Source organism: Microtus oregoni, unplaced genomic scaffold, assembly GCF_018167655.1.
Source record: "Microtus oregoni isolate MIOR12 unplaced genomic scaffold, Mior012 000074F_ref0000038, whole genome shotgun sequence".
Taxonomy (NCBI): domain Eukaryota; kingdom Metazoa; phylum Chordata; class Mammalia; order Rodentia; family Cricetidae; genus Microtus; species Microtus oregoni.
This window is the reverse complement of record NW_024544004.1, coordinates 7,538,486-7,555,031: the sequence shown is the minus strand read 5'-3', so window position 1 is coordinate 7,555,031 and position 16,546 is coordinate 7,538,486. Positions and strand designations below refer to the sequence as shown.

General features: G+C 42.1%; 1 pseudogene; it reads right to left on the bottom strand.

The window, feature by feature from the left end:
• Positions 1–13,669: 13,669 nt before the first annotated feature.
• LOC121441361 lies at positions 13,670–14,339 on the bottom strand (annotated as a pseudogene).
• Between the last annotated feature and the right edge of the window lie 2,207 nt (positions 14,340–16,546).

The window sequence follows — 16,546 nt, the reverse complement described above, 5'->3', positions numbered from 1 at the left end:
CCACTTGGCATGCTGGGTGCAAAGATTGCCTTTTTATGATAATACAAATTTATCCACATTCCCAAAAGGGAACTTTAAGGATCCACCCCTCAACTCCCTCCTCTGTTGTAAATGACATTTTCTTCCCACCAAACTCAATCCTGTTCTTCCAGCCTTGTTCATCTGTAAAAACTCAGGTTCTAGGCTGGTAACTTTTTTTTTCTTTACTTTACTTTTCTTTTTTTTCTTTTTTTTTTTTTTGAGACAAGAGTTTCTCTGTGTAATGGGCCTAGCTGTTCTGGAACTAGCTCTGTAGACCAGGCTGGCCTCAAACTCACAGAGATCCACCTGCGTCTGCCTCCCAAGTGCTGGGATTAAAGGTGTGCACCACCACTGCTCTGCCGGGCTGGGAACTTTTTTTTTTTTTTTGGTTTTTTGAGACAGGGTTTCTCTGTGGTTTTGGAGCCTGTCCTGGAACTAGCTCTTGTAGACCAGGCTGGTCTCGAACTCACAGAGATCCGCCTGCCTCTGCCTCCCAAGTGCTGGGATTAAAGGCGTGCGCCACCACCGCCCGGCCGGGCTGGGAACTTTTATGAACGTTTGTACAGAGCTATATTTTCACTGAGCTTTCTCAGCCCTTTCGAGTATGCAAAATAACTGGGTTATGTACCACAAACAAACATACACAGGAGATAGAACTCAAGATTATAATCAAGCCCTGTGAATACACACGCTGACCCACATAGGTGCTGTCTTCATTTGATATTAAGTAGGAAATAATATAAAATCAGCGTAGGAAACATCGCCTTAATTCTAAACATATACGGGGAGATCACACATATGCACATGCTCCCACTGTGTTTGACCCCTGATCCTAAAAATAAAATTAAACACCCTTATAAATTATATCATGTGATGTCATTGTAGTGACATCAGGTAGTGCGTATGAATCATAATTTTTATTTTAATATTCTTAATGTGTGTGCATGTGGCTTCAGTACATACGGGGCCAGCAGAGCACTCCAGAGACTCTGCAGCTGGACATACTAGGCGATTGCGTGCTGCGCTGTCCATGTTGGAATGGATAAAGGAACTATGTCCTCTTCCTGCCTCTGAGTCCAAGGAGAACTGAGCACCCAGCACCTTCTCTTAAAGCAATGGGACAGTTAATGAATTTCAAATTTCTCTGATGGTTCGTTGACTTGAACCAAGTACAAAAGATAATCAGTAACGACTACTAATTTAAAAACAAATCCCCATGCTCTCCAATCAAGACTAATTTTTGTGTGTGTGTGTTTAGTAGCTATAAAGTACTCAGTGCTGCGGAATGGTGCTCACCTCACCTAATTAACTGTTACATGTTACACTGTAAAACGTGATTTGACGGCTAAATACTGTTCACAGGACCCTCGGGCTGTGCTTATATCTCAACATTGGACCAAAACATAGCAGTCAATCACCACTGTGTTGCTCGGTGAACCCTAGGCAAGATTTAGCATTGTGTGGGGCTCTATGTTGGAATGAAAAACTGGAGAAAGGGTCTTTCACTTCTGGCTGTGTATTTTGAGGTGTGTTGATTTCCTGGGTTGTGTGTGTGTGTGTGTGTGTGTGTGTGTGTGTGTGTGTGTGTTGTTGTTGTTGTTGTTGTTTTTGATGAAGCTACATAGGGAGCATTGATGAATGCCTGACACCCGTCATTCTTGTTTCACACACACAGTGCAAACCACCTGAAAATGATGATGCAAAGTCAAGGTTTTTGTATGAGTTGGTTTCTCCCATCTGTGTGTTTGTGTCCGTGTCCCTATCCTTGCTTGTTCCCATCAAATCTGCCTTGTGAACCTCACAGTCTTGCATCCAACCGCACACTGTCATTTCCATGGGGGTGTGGGTGCTCTAGCTGGCTATGTAATAGACATCCTTACTTGTGTAACTTGGGGAAAGTGAGCGGGAGCAGGAGCCTTCCCGGCCCTCCTGGTCCTCACAGGTCAGACTCAAAACCCCTTGGCAACCTCAGTTCTTCTCCCAGTGTGGGGATTCACCACTCGACCTCCTGATGGAACAGGTGTCGCGTACACTGTGCAGGTGTGTCCCGCTGCTGAGCACTTGCTGGCTCATCTGAAATTAGCACCTGGAATGAAAAAGCCTGGTCTTTCATCTTACTTTCTAATCCTGCTGCACAATTTAAAAATCACTGTGATTTGTGTATATATCTATCTATATCTTTCTATATATATTTGCCCCCAGGAAGATTTTTCTGCTGTCTAATTTATGAAATAATACTATTGAGTCCAGGTTTGTTTAATAAAAGTTTGTATGTTAAGAAATCTGTCTCAGGTCCTTCCTTGGCTTTTCCTGTAATCCGGGTTAACACTATAGAACAAAAGTGGTTAATGACCACAGTGGTCCAGTCACCAGTTGGTGACCATTCTGAGAGGCAGAACTGAAGATGCTCAGATAAAGTCAGGTTTATCAAGGAAATGGGTATGTACCCCTGTAGCAGGGGCTGATGATTGTTTCCATGAAAATTAGCACCCCCAGGGTTTTTCTAGTGTTACAAACTGCAGACAGCATAAAGGGGAGGAGGGTCATAACCTAGTCAGGGAGAAGAGTGAGCAGGGAGTGGTGGGGCTGCATGAACCCAAAACACCTGCTGTTACAGGAAGATTTTTCCCAAGGGAGAGTAGAAGCCACCTGGAGTTGACTAAGTGCACATGCTATCAGAGGCCTGGATTCAGCCTCTCAGAGGAGTGAATGCTTCCTTCTTCAGCAGCTAAAAAACAAGTTTTCCTGTTGGCACACGGAAAAACCTCCCTTCCTAGCCAGCCTCAACTTGGCTTGATGGACACGTTCAGTAATCAGCACCCAGAACACTGAGATAGGACAATGTTGGCAGCCAGTCAAGGCTAAACAGCAAGACAGTTTCAAAGAACAACAAACAAGCCAGACCTCAGTTGGAGGCCTCAGAAACTTCACACCTAGAGTGGCTCTAAATTAACAACACTATTTAAAAAATAATAATGATTGCACTACTAGGTCAAGCAGAATTAGCAACTTTCGTTTTTTGTAAAAAATATCTGTTAAAAGTTTCAATCTGTATACAAATATATAATACAACATAATTAGCTACGTTAAATACTACAAACTAATGTGAGTCCGATGGGACAGGAAAACCACATTTAAGCTTGAACCATTTTTCTCGCCATATTAGCATTTTCTCAAATACATGGGGAATATGAGGTGATGATAAGGTGCATGGAACAGGGCCCCCAAATCACATGTTTGTGTGTGTGTGCATAAAACTTCTAACACAGGTACTGGGCCTAGCACTACTGAGAGAAGGTCTCCACTGTCATGCCTTGGTCAGAAGTTGGTAAACAGTAAACAATGCCAAGCCCAAACCACAGAAAATCATTGGTAACATGACATCTGCAGCAAGATTGCCAAATCACAAACATCCTAAGTAATTGTCTCATAAATCTCTTTTAAACGATTTTTTTTAGTCTATTCTCCCCCAGTAGCTGCTCATTGAAATCGGCACTGCAGCCGGCACAATCCATGAGCCAATTCCACTGCCCCAGGAACTACAAGGGTTTGAAAACCTTTTGGTGGGGTGAGGAAGGGTTGGGCGCTGGAGAAGGTGGTTCTCTGTGTAAAGCATGTGGACTTTTGACACTGCTATAAATATAGAAACTTCACCTGGAGTTCTACCACATCAATGGCAGGCCCGGTTGGGATGCAGGGAGACAAGGCTAAAGCATGGAAAGGGGTGGTTGGAGCATTCCTGAGGCAGCAGGCGCCAAAGGCTATGGGCTAGGATGTGACCTCCCTACAAGTGGATGGATCACTCAGAGCAGCAACCCCAGATAGGGATAGGAAGGGAAAGGAAAAGAGTGTGACATGAAGGGAAGGTGGGGAACTCAGGCTTCTCCAGACTGTGGAGGGTGGGGATCAGGCCAGGAGGAGCCTGGAGGTGGAGGTTCACACCCTCCCTGTTCCCTGTTCTCAAGAGATTCCTAGGAGGAGACTCACCCACACAAGGGAGAGACAGAGACAGGCCCTGACTGGAGAGGAAATGCCCTGAAAAGCAAACAGTCCTAGTAGGCTCATGTGTCTTATAAAAGCTTATACTGAAATAGGTTCTTGTTTTGTTTCAGCTCAGCTGTTTTTTTTTTTAAATATTGTCTCATTACAGAGCCCAGAGCAGCTTGAAGCTCAGGTTGGCATCAGGCACAAATACTGTGATTCCTTTTTTTTTTTAACTTTTTGATTAGGTTTATTCATTTTATGTCTGAGTGTTTTCTCTGCATGTATAACTGTGCACTGTGTGCATGTTTGGTGTCCACCAGCGTCAGAAGATGCATCAGAGCCCCCCGGAACTGGAGTCAGGGATGATGAGTCGGATGGTTGTGAACTACTCTGTGCATGGGTGCTGGAAATCAAGCCTGGGGCCTCTGCTAGAGCACCCAGTGATCTGAACCTCTGAGCCATCTCTCCAGCCCCTAAATGCTGGGACTCTAATTTGGAACTTCCCTGCAAAACAGTGAAAACAAATGTTAAGGTGTGCCCTGCCTGAATATGACTCAGAATGAGGTAGTTGATTCTGTCTTGTAAGCCCAAGGTCCTACCGTTGATCTTCAACGCCTCAAGGAAACAAAACCCAAACATATTAAAGAGTCCTCAGATTTTCGGCACATGCCCCCTACCCATCTGACTCTAGATGTGCAGCTAAGGTTGAATCAGACGAATAAATAGGCAGCTGGAGAGCCTGTGAGGGATGAGATGAGCAAAATGATTCTAGACATGGTAGAGGAGGTACACTGGTACACTGGGGCTGGCTGCTCTTTGGGGGTGAAATAACTTGTTATACCACAGAAAGATGGCAAGGCAAGAACTCTGAGGGAGCTCACGGCCATGCAGGAAAATAGGGGCCCCTCCTTGAGGGCTAAGGAGGAGGATTAAGAATGCACACTACATACACAAAAGACGTTACACTTCTAACTGACGTGATTGTGGTTGTTCCCACAGACCCCTCGCTGCAGGACACAGGTTCTCAGCATAGCTTGTGGTCTGCAAGAAAGGACCCTTGGCAATGTCAAATGACAGTTTTTGCTTTCACTTTGGAGAAGGCGTTGCTCCTGACCTGTGGAGAGCTACCTATTGCTGCTCAGAATTCTAGAGTGCTTAGAATGGCCTTGCTACTAGCAAGATCCTTAAACGTCCTTAAGGCTAGCTCCAGAAACTCTCAATATTAAAGACATTATTATTATTATTATATTTATTATGTTATTATTTAGTTGTTCAAATTGTTTTGCTGAATCTCTGTATGCTCTATCATCATCTATTTCTCTCTGTTTATATATCACATTTTTTTGTCTTAAAAATATTCTGTGCAACAGTGTTTTCCTTGCATGTATGTATACTTAGTCCCCACACAGTGCATAAGGATCCTGTGGAAGTGAAGTTGCAGATGGCTGGAAGATGCCATGTGGAGGTTGAGAATCAAGCCTTGGGCTTACAGAAAAGCAGCAAATGCACCTTTATAAATGATTCATCAGTGCAGGACTCGCTCTCCTCTTTTCTATCAGAGGCAGTATCTGTAAGCCTAAACTGGTCTTGAAGTCATAATCCTCCTGTCTCAGCTTCCAGTGAGCTGGGAGTATAGTTGAGTCCTTTTCTAACTGAATTTAATGGGCTTCTATGGTGCTTAGTGCAAATTAAAAAAAAAAAACCAATAAATAAAATGGTGGAGATGAGAAAACTTGTAGAGCCCTCAGCAGAAGATGTGGACCCAGGGCAGGATCTGGGTATGGATTAGGCTCGCAAAACCAGAATAAATTTACCATGCCAGAGTCTTCACCAGTAGCTGTGGACACAGGTAGTGTACTGGGTCTGAGCCTGGATTAGATAGATCCACAAGTGTATGGAAGTTTCATATCTCCCAGGGGATTTAGCAGAATCTATAAACCTGGGCTGGGGACTGCATCCAACATTGGGCTAGGCCAGCCTGATCTACAGAATGAGATCTAGGGAAGTCAGAGATTTATAGTGAGGCCATGTCTCAAAATACAAACCTAAGCCAGATGATAGTGGTGCACGCCGTTAATCGCAGCATTCAGAGGCAGGTGGATCTCTGTGAGTTTGAGGTCAGTCTGGTCCACAGGGTGAGTTCCAGGATGGCCAGGGCTGTTACACAGAGAAATTCTGTCTCAGAAAACCAAAACAAATAAGCTAAATTAGTTAGGGGACTACCTCTCTAATGCTAACACCAACACTAGGCCTAAAATGCTGAGCACAATCCCCTAACCCTAACCTTAACCAAACATAGCAGATTATAAAGCAGGCATACACCTAGACCCAACCCTACCTTGCATCATAGAGCTAATTTATATTAAGGGATATGGTAATTGGATTCTACAGAAAAAAATATTTATGAAATTTGAAACCTATCAAATTTTGGTCCAAACCCCAGGCAGGTGGTGACTGAGGAACTTACAGCCATAGAGGTCTCTCCTCCAGAGGGGAAGGCTAAGGAGCAACACTTAGACCCCCTAAATATGATACTTTGTTCCTACAAAATACCCCTGCCTCGGTGACAATGTGTTTGCCTGGAAGTCAGCCGCTTTCAGACCCTCCAGTGATAAAACCATCATAGAGGATGGAACATCCAGGTATGTACAGCATGCAGAATCCACGGAGCAAGGTTGGTCCCTAAAAGAAGGCCACCAGATTATATGTATATTTACTCACACTTGGGCCTTAGCAAAAGGTATTGCAATCTGATCTAAAAAAAATGGAAAAAGACAAATTTTACAACAGTAGAAAAGATCTTTGCTCTAAAGAGGCCTAGATTTTTTTCTGTTTTTTGATTGTTTTTATTTTGTTCTGTTTTGTTTTGTTTTGTTTTTTCAAGACAGGGTTTCTCTGTACACACCTGGCTGTCCTGGAACTTGCTCTGTAGACCAGGCTGGCCTCCAGCTCAGAGGAAGTCAGACATAACAATACCATTATGATCAACCATCTAAGATCTATGCAACCAGATATGAGCTTAACTAGGAGCAAAAACGTAGAACTACAATCAAATGGGAAAATGACACATAGGAGCAAATACTATCTACCATTAATCTAGTAAAGGTCACTTACGAGTGGCTATTGCCACTACATCAGAAACTAAGACATCTAGGAACACAAGAACTAAAACATTGGTTAGATTAATGTACTAATAAGACACCCTGGCATGTTATTAAGAATACTATTAAGGGTTGTGAAAAGTGTTCACAGAAGCCAACTAGATTACAACTCCATTGGCAAGGCTACATGTTGTAAGATAGATTTAACTATACAAATACACTTCATAGGACCATTGACGAAATATAGGAACAAATACGCACGCTTAGTGGCAGATACCTTTATAGGGTTAGGCACAGCAGATGCACGTATCCTACATGACAAGCCTCCATGAACAATCTTTGGTTCTGGGGCAGGGCCTTTGGCTGTCTTAAATCTATGATAATAGCCTGGCAAAGGACTGACTAAAGAAGTAGATATCTGATGGAATTTTTATGCATCATATAACCCTAGAGCAGTGGTTCTCGACCTTTGTAATGCTGTGACCCTTTAATATGTTCTCATGTTGTGGTGACCCCCAACCATAAAATTATTTTCATTGCTACTTCATAACTGTAGCTTTGCTACTGCTATGAGTCATAATGTAAATATCTGTGTTTTTCAGTGGTCTTAGACAACTCCTGTGAAAGGCTTGTTCAACCTTCAAAGGGGTTGTGACCGACAGGTTGAGAACCACTGCCCTAAAGCATCAGGAAACATTGAGAGTGGTAATGCCATAATCAAAGAACAACTAACATCAGAATAACTCAACCTAAAATTGGCTTTTATTAGCAAAGCAGCTTACACCCTGAAGTCAAAACCCAGACAGTATTGGGACTCAGCCTATCTATGATAATTTATTCCTTTCCAACATCTGAATGTCAACAATACCTTCAATCTTACCTGGAGACACTAGGTATTGACTAATTCCACTATCTGCCTCAATGGGAATGCTTGCATTCCCGCCTCACAATGCTTATCAGAACAAAGTATTAGGCCAATTTTGCAGACTCTAAATAGTCTATAGCAGCTTGTCACTATCTGCTACTTTACTACCTTCATTTTTACTAGTTCCACTCATTTTATATGAAAAGTGGTTTTAATTTGAGATTTGGCCTCCCAGATACAACTTACCTTGTTCCAGACTGTTTTCAGTTAGGAGAAGAACTTACCAGATATACCATCATTAGGAGACATAATAACGTTTTTAAAACTTACAAATTTGTAGCACACAAGCTCATATTGACAGTAGATTTAGCTTTGGTCCTGGAAGCCAAAACTGAAGCTACATCCTAAGATCTAATGGCAGATACACAGCCCAGCACTCTCCTCACACTTTATATCACCTTAATTGTAGTCCTACTGGCCTCAGTTTTGAATTGGCTCTATTTTAAATATATATCCTCTATTCGAGCACCATGCATCTACTGAGATATCACACCTGGATCACTAATACTGAGAATGAAGTAGATCAACAGTCTCTCTCTCTCTTTTTTTTTATTGAGCTCTATATTTTTCTCTGCCTCCTCCCTGCCTCTCTCCTCCCCTTCAACCCTCCCCCAAGATCCCTATGCTCCCAATTTACTCAGGAGATCTTGCCTTTTTCTACTTCCCATGTAGATTAGATCTATGTAAGTCTCTCTTAGTGTCCTCATTGTTGTCTAAGTTCTCTGGGATTTTGATTTGTGGACTGGTTTTCTTTGCTTTATGTTTAAAAACCACTTATGAGTGAGTACATGTGATACTTGTCTCTCTGTGTCTGGGTTACCACACCCAAAATGATGTTTTCTAGCTCCATCCATTTTCCTGCAAAATTCAAGTTGTTGTATTTTTTTCTGCTGTGTAGTACTCCATTGTGTAAATGTACCACATTTTCCTTATCCATTCTTCGGTCTAGGGACATTTAGATTATTTACAGGTTCTGGCTATGACAAACAATGCTGCAATGAACATAGTTGAGCACATGTCTTTGTAGTACAATTGAGCATCCTTTGGGTATATACCCAAAAGTGGAATTACTGGGTCTTGAGGAAGGTTGTTTCCCAATTTTCTGAGAAATAACCACACTGACATCCCTTGGACAGGAATTTAACTGTGATAATTTAATTACTAAAATAATAACTGCATCTTGTCATAAACTTAATACTATTCAACCTTTTAATGGTAATTGGGCTAAAGTATCGAATAACACATGTACCAACAATAGGTTTTAACTCAACTCACATCTTTGAGACACATTTCTTTTAAACATATATTCTTTGTGTGATGTAGGAGGGTCATCTGTCTATGTTACTTTCATTGGTTAATAAAGAAATTGCCTGGCCCATTAGTTCCAGCCTCTTATTGGCTAACTCTCACATCTTGATTAACCCATTTCTAATAATCTGTGTAGCACCACGAGGTGGTGGCTTACCAGGAAAGATTCAGCATGTCTGACCTGGCGGCTGGCTCCATGGCGGCTGCCTGACTCTGCTTCTCTCTCCCAGCATTCTGTTCTGTCTACTCCACTCACCTAAGGGCTGGACTATCAAAAGGCCAAGGTAGTTTCTTTATTAACCAATGAAAATAACATAGACAGATGGCCCTCCTACATCATTCGTGGATTGTCATATCTGGGGAATCTCCCTGGACCCTATTGGATGATATGTGAAGGGAATAATCAGAAACATAAATTATACACTAAACACCAGAGACCAGGATATGCCCAAAGAAAACATACCTCTGAAATATTAGAACACAGAAACTCTATAATATTGTCCTTAAAACATAGACATATTGGTGTACTCCAAAGACCCAATGTGTATAAATATAACTTCCAGTTCTCTGAAATAGATTTTGATGTGCAGAATAATTTTCCTAAATGTGCTAAATTTTCTCAGTCTTACCAAATTTCTAATTTCCCTATTCAACAAAAATGGAAATGATGGTTCCTTCAGTTTGATATTGTTGCTCCCCTGGCAATTACAGTTTTAACTATTCCCCAAGCACAGCAAGCAGACACATTAGCAGAGCATGAAAGACATCTTGTTAAGGTACAGCAGTTTCAGCACAACTAACAGCTCAGTTTTTACTTTCTAAGAATGTTTAATCCACTTTAACTATACACTTGGATGCTATGCAAAATGGACAATTAGATTGACTTCTTTCAGAGAATAGACAAATCAGACAGACTACTGTGTGGCTTGAATAACACTTTGATCACTTGTTAATGGCAACCACAGAGGATATCACTAACCTCCCTTGAACTGGTGGTACTGGACCTATAACCAATAAGTCCATTACCATTGTTAACCTATCTAAAACTCAGTGTTGTGATACACAAGGTATATGCCACATTCAAATCTTTTACACTACTGATGCTTTGTTAGCATTTGATTGCCTGAACCACATAAGCTAGGAAACTCTTATGTACAGATTTTGGGTAATCATTTACAATCTGCATCCTACTGCTTTGGTCTCTTACTGGCCTGGAACTTAACAAGCAGATGAGGTTAGCTTGCTGGCTAGTGAATCCCAGGGAACCACTTGTTTCTCCTATCAAGAGCTGAGCTTACAAGAATGTACTCTAAGCCTAGATTTTTCTTTTTTGGTGTGTGTGTGAGAGAGCACACACACATTTTGAAACAGGGTCTTACTATGTAGCTTCATATGGCCGGGAACTCACAATGTAAAGCAGGTTGGCCTTGAAGGTACAAAGAGCCACGTGTCTCTGCTCAGAGTGCTGAGGTTAAAGGTGTGCACCACCATGCCTGACTTTGTCTGGAGGGTTTTTTTCTTTTGTTTTGTTTTGTTTTGTTTTGTTTTAAAGGGTGGTTCTGGAAGCTGGGTGGTGGTGGCACAAATCTTTAATCCCAGTACCCAGTGGCAGGTGAATCTTTGAGTTTGGGGCCAGCCTTGTTGAGGAGCACATTCCAAGACAGTCAGAGCTACACAAAGAAACCCTGTCCCAGAAAAACAAAATAAAAAAAAATAGGGGGAGGGGTGTCTTGGAATCAAACTGAGGTTGCAAGTACTTTACCAAGTGAGCTCTTCTAAAGGTTTTTATTGCTTAAAATGTTTCTTTTATTAAAATTAAGACATTTTATAGAATACCATCATAATATATTTAGAACTGTGTTTATTGTTTGCTTGTGTCTTTGGCTACAGTAGGTATCGAATGGGGAAATGGAAATTATTTGTATAAGATATATATATATATATATATATACATACATATATATATATGATTAAAACTCCGTGTGTGTGTGTGTCTGAGAACATTTTTATTAAGGACAGAATGGGGTCACAGCATCTTAGAAAGTCTATTCTCTGCCATCATGGAAAGAGCAGGACAAGACCCGGGGCACTTCAAGGAACCAGGGGGATGTGAATTCCTGAGCCAACTTGTGTCAGGGATGGGTGGGTAGCTGGCTGCTCCACAGATCTCCCCTTCTCTAGAGGATCCAGCTCTTGAGTTTCGAGCAGCCAGAGCTGCCTGCCAGCTTGCTCAAAGCCTGCTCCAGAGCAGGGCTGGAAAGAGCAAGGCATGCAAACCCAGAGGGACACCACTGACTCCAAGCCAGGCAGGCCTCTGCTTCCATGGTTGTCAGTTCTGGGGCTGAGAGTCCCTGAGAGGGGCTTCTGGCATAAGAGAACCCTCTCATAGTGAGCAGAGAGCAGTAAGGGTCAGCAGGCAGGTAGAGCTAAGCAATGAGACAATTGGACTATCTCTAGATTCAGAAAAGCAATAAGAACAAATGGTGGCTTGTTTGGACAACTTCTGACAGAATTTGGCATTTTATTACAAATTTGAACATGAATGAAATAAGATCCATTGTCACTTTTCTGCCAATGTAGAGACAGATGTAGAAATGCAGGCCCAATGCTCTGACCATCCTGGGCACATAGACGTCTCCAGAAACCTGCCCCATGCACACCTAGAACTAAAAGCATAGTTCATTTATGCACCACAGGAACCAAACACTTGGAAAACTTAAATAGTGTTACACTGCCTGAGAGGACCTGTTTCCCTTGTTTATAGGCAAAACCCAGAACTGTCTTCCAAGCTTATGAGCCCTAGGTAGCCCTGAAGTTAAAGAACTAAGATTAAAGCAGAAAGCAAGACTTCTTGAGGCAATCTTCTCCACAGGCTCTAGACCCCTAGTAGAAAGAGTTGGTGAACATAGGCAGTCAGGCCAACAGCTTCCTCAGGGCGTCACTACTGCTTCAAGGACAGTCCCACTTGCCTTGAAAAGACATTAAAGTTCAAATCTTGACAAAGTTCATTTGATAAGTTCTAAGGTCAAATTTTATTTCCACAAAAAAAGGCAGTGGAATCAATATAAAACACATTAAAAGGATATTACTGAGTGAACTTCAAGTGGACCTTGACCTTGGAAAGGCTGAATCCAGAGGGAGGGAAAGGCAATCCTGTGCCTGGGCTGCACCTGCAGCTGCTCTGAGGAAGGGGCAGCTGGTTACAAAGCAGAAGCCACCAATGCTGATCCCACAAGATGCAAACCATGCGGAGAACGACAGTGGTGGCCTACTGTGCTTAGGGGTGGGGGCTCCTTGGCACATCTCAGCAGAGCTTGGTGGTGGAGAAGCTTGAGATTTCAAAAAAAATATTCTGGCTTTTGCCTTGACATGGGATAACCAACAGGTCATCTCCCACAGCTGCAGGGAGGGCTGCTGACTGGAGAGAATTTTTTTTTAATTTATTTATTTATTATGTACACAATATTCTGTCTGTGTATGTCTGCAGGCCAGAAGAGCGCACCAGACCTCATTACAGGTGGTTGTGAGCCACCATGTGGTTGCTGGGAATTGAACTCAGGACCTTTGGAAGAGCAGGCAATGCTCTTAACCGCTGAGCCATCTCTCCAGCCCTGGAGAGAAATTTATCACACAAGTTCAAGGCATTCTCTGCTGGCAGACCCTCCCTTCAACGTCATCACAAACCTGGTATTGCAGGGTTCTCTACAAAGAAAGCCTGACCATGGGTTCAGAGCATGGGATCTGCCCACTGAGTCTGTCACTTGTGGAAACACTTTGCTAAGATTTTACGTAAAAGCAGCTTCCCTCTGCACAGACATTCTTTTGGGGGGGGGTTGATATTGTTTTATAATCTTTTGTAAGTACATTACTAAGATGGCATTAGGGGACTTGAGCTATTACCCACAGGCAGTGTGGCACAAAAGGGCTACTGCTTCTATGGGGAGCTGGGGCCTTAGTCTGTGGAAGTGGAATTGAAATAAAAGAAGGCAATGGGGAGAGGGAATCACAGCTCTTTTTTTAAAACCTTCTGGGCTAACTGTACCTTTGAGTCTGGGAAGGAAAAGAAATGGCTTTCTTTCAAAGTAGACTAAAGCAGTGATTTTTAAAACAAAGCAAACAGAACTAGAGCATCTGAATGTTTTAATCCTTCTTTTCAGGTTGCCTAGACCACTTTTGATTAAGAAACTATAGAAAGTTAGTAACTGCCACAAGCGGACGCCAGGCGGTGGCACGCGTCAATTTTCCACAGAGTCCTGCTTTGCAGGGCATCTGAATGCATTGCTCAGGGGCTCTGCTGAAACTTGCTGGAATCAATCACTGATGGCAGATTTTAGTCCACAGGTCGTTTTTCCCCTATTTCTTTGTAAACTCTTCAGCATTCTTACAGAATTTTTTTTACGGTCCTTAGAGTATTCAGGGTCAAAAGAATATTCTGGCTTTTGCCTTGACATGGGATAACCAACAGGTCATCTCCCACAGCTGCAGGGAGAGCTGCTGACTGGAGAGAAATTTATCACACAAGTTCAAGGCATTCTCTGCTGGCAGACCCTCCCTCCAACATCACCACAAACCTGGTATTGCAGGGTTCTCTACAAAGAAAGCCTGACCACGGGTTCAGAGCATGGGGTCTGCCTGTTGAGTGGGTGCTCAGGCTGGGGGTCGTTCACCAGTGCTATGAGGGACTGGATTACTTGGTTGGTTTTGGTGGTTGGCTTCCAGTTTTCAGAGCTAATTACCAGCAGACAGACCTGTCCCTTCTCATCAATGTTAGGGTGGTAGATCTTGGTTTTAAATGTGATCTTGGGTGGTTTGAACGGATACTCTGCTGAAAAGCTGATTTCAATTCTGAAGGCCCCATTATCATATGGAGGGTTGTCAGAAAAAATAAGCCCTTGCCAAGTCAATAAATTAGCTTGATCAAGCTGGATGTTATGGAACTTTTTCATTCCACATTTGCTGATCTCTTCAAGCTTCTTCATCACTCTCCTGCTGGCCGCCATCTTGGATCTGATCTAAAACTTCTTACATGGAGGAAAATTGCTGGATATTAAACCAGGGTCTTGTCCAGACTCTCCCCTCAGCCTATGAAAAAACTTTGAAACATTTTTCATCCCTTGAAAAACTCCTAAATTTTAGATATGTCATACATATTACCTGGGCATTAATTTTTGTCTAATCTTGAATTCAGCTGTGAGCAAAATGATGCTTAATTCAAGTCTAAAATCAAACAGAATCAGAAATGGCCATGAGGCTAGTTGGAGAGCTCTTGCCCAGAATGTAAAGCCTGGAGTATCATCTCAAGCCCCACAGCTAAAGAGAAAGTTGCTGCAAGCCTAATTGCTCAGCCATCCCTTCACAAGTGATTTATCAGAACGAAGGGATCTGATAAAGGCTAAACCAAAAGGCAAGGCTTTTTGGCATTATTGCTTTGTAAATAAAGTGGCTGTCCTTTGCTGTAGTTTTTTTGCTATAGCTAACTTTCTTTCTGTTACATATTTGGGAATTAATTCCTTCAGTTCAGAACTGTTTAGTGAAAACAGTTTCCTACTGGTCAGGCCTTTGTTCCTCTCTCCTAGGTAAGTACAAAGATCTGCCTTCCTGCAATTATCTTTATCAGCAGGCATTTGGTCAGTGCTTAGGATTCAGGCAATAGAGAATTTCACTTAAGACATACACAGATCTCCAAGGACATAGAACCTGCCCAAATTGATGTTCTGGTTTTACCCCACTTAAAAGATTCTTAACTCCTTACACTCACTTTCACCTCAGCTTACTGATGATTTTAGTTCCCGACTCTCAAAGACAACAGAAGGGATAATTAACTGCAAACCAGAGAAAGACCCACAACACCCACGATCAGAGCAGCTGATAACAGCGTAGCCCAGAACTGATAATTTGGAGGTCTGGGTCTCTGCTTCACTTACAGCAGGAAGTTTACCTCCAGACATATGTCTGTACAAACTGCAGCATCTGGTGTATGTGCTATCTGATCAAGAGCTATCAGCATCGCCCAGGTTGCCTGGTTACCTCACAGCCTCTGTGCTTGCTGCGAGAAAAGAAGTGGGCGTGTTCATTTAAACAATCAATGCGCTGTTAATAATTTTACTGAAAATAAATCTTTTAGCTCTTACTAACCACCTAAAAATGTAGCATAGCTCACTAGGATTCCCTTCTAGAACTCTCTGATGATTTAATTCATTTCTTAACTAACTTTCTCCATTAAGGAGTTCACTGGATGTATACTAGCTACTCCCACCGATCTCTCTCTCTCTCTCTCTCTCTCTCTCTCTCTCTCTCTCTCTCTGTGTGTGTGTGTGTGTGTGTGTGTGTGTGTGTGTGTGTAAAAACTCTTCTGATTTTCTATGGGGCAAAAGAATTCTGGCACTGGAACCTGCTAGGCCTGGGAAATTGCTGGTTTTAAGAATATATATGACTAGGAATGTTTGTAACAGGTGGAACACTGTAGAACAAGGACCAATGAGAAATGACGTATTGAAGAGAGAAGAATAAAAAGCATGGATAGACACAGAACCTGTTGTGAATAGGCTTCTTTACCCTCAGATTTTTGCCCTCTTTAGCTCATCCTGGCATCTTTAATGGAACCCTACAACGGAGTTCTTAAAGGCTAGAACTTTAAGGCTCCCGTTAGAAAATGACTTTACACTAAATTCTAACTGATTATATACCATACTTAACATCTGAAATGATTGAGAACCTGTGCCTAGGAGAAACAGATACTTCAAAATAAATTATGAAACCATTCATGGAACTTATTAGAAAAAAATCTGCATGCTACATAAGACATTAGCCATGATAACTACAGAACTCCGTGGTTAGAATGATTAAAAACAATTAAAAATAAAAAATTATAAAGGAAGAGACGACTCCGTGGTTAAGAGTAAACTGCTCTTCCAGAGGATATGGTTTCTATCCTCAGCAGCCACATGGTGGCGCACAACTGCCTGGAATGCCAAATTGGAGGGTGTCTGCTGCCATCTCTTGGCCTTCTTGGACACCGGTCATGCCCATGTCCACATGGTACAAAATACCCATATCCATAAAATTTTAAATCAAATCAAAATAAATAAAAAGAAGAAGACCTAGAGTCATACTATGAAAGGAAAATGATTGCAGGGGTAATTTGAGGCTATTTTATCTTATCATATTATAAGGTACATACTCAAAAATCTTTTTACAGCTTAAAAAG